Below are 697 nucleotides of genomic sequence, written 5' to 3' on the forward strand. Positions count from 1 at the left end.
ACACACACACACACTGTAAAAAGACCCAAACACACATTCACACAAACAAATGCAGGTTCCTGAGATATCGAGTCCACGAGAACGGACAACTGGAAAACAACATGGCCTCCGGCTCTGACTGTCGCAGGCGTGGAGGAATAAAAACTACATATAGCACCTTTGACCTTCTACATTAACTACTGGCGTCGGCGGCGAGCGGCCCCTACCTGGCACTCGTGACAGCTGCTGACACAGGTCCACTCCGAGCACGGCGGCGCGCTGCAGCAGGTAGCCCCAGGATCGCATCTGCACCTCGTATCCTAACAGGATGTCTGGGTCGAACCTGACGAGAGCGCAGCCATGTTAACACAGACGTTTCAGTTTTAAGATCAAAAAATATATAATTATCTCCTACACACACACACACACACAAACACACACACACACACACACACACACACACCTCCTCATGATGCTGATCAGCTCCTGGAACAGCATCTTCTCATCAGTGGCACATTTGACCTGCAGCCCAGAGACGCCCGACCTGACCAGCAGGGGCGCTGTTCCTCTGTCACCTGCTGAACACATTTAAAGAACAGACTCATCGATCTGACACGACCACAAACACCTCAGAGAAATCACACACGAAGACTTAAAAGGAAGCGATATCTTCACCTCCGTCTCTGCTTTGATAGTCTTTGTCCACCACAATGGCACC

General features: G+C 50.6%; 1 long non-coding RNA gene across 2 annotated transcripts; it reads right to left on the bottom strand.

Annotated features, from left to right (window-relative positions):
* Positions 1-185: 185 nt before the first annotated feature.
* On the bottom strand, positions 186-696 carry LOC111659969 (uncharacterized). 2 transcript variants are annotated; one of them, XR_002761124.2, is made up of 3 exons: positions 655-696; positions 443-554; positions 186-322 (listed from the first exon to the last, which is right to left on the bottom strand). It is a non-coding gene; the product is annotated as an uncharacterized LOC111659969 (long non-coding RNA). The 2 variants fall into 2 exon arrangements; XR_015437563.1 differs by having other exon boundaries at positions 443-557.
* Between the last annotated feature and the right edge of the window lies 1 nt (position 697).

Source organism: Seriola lalandi, unplaced genomic scaffold (genome assembly GCF_002814215.2).
Source record: "Seriola lalandi dorsalis isolate HSWRI2012SDOR001 ecotype SW California unplaced genomic scaffold, Sedor1 jcf7180001985917, whole genome shotgun sequence".
NCBI classification, from domain to species: domain Eukaryota; kingdom Metazoa; phylum Chordata; class Actinopteri; order Carangiformes; family Carangidae; genus Seriola; species Seriola lalandi.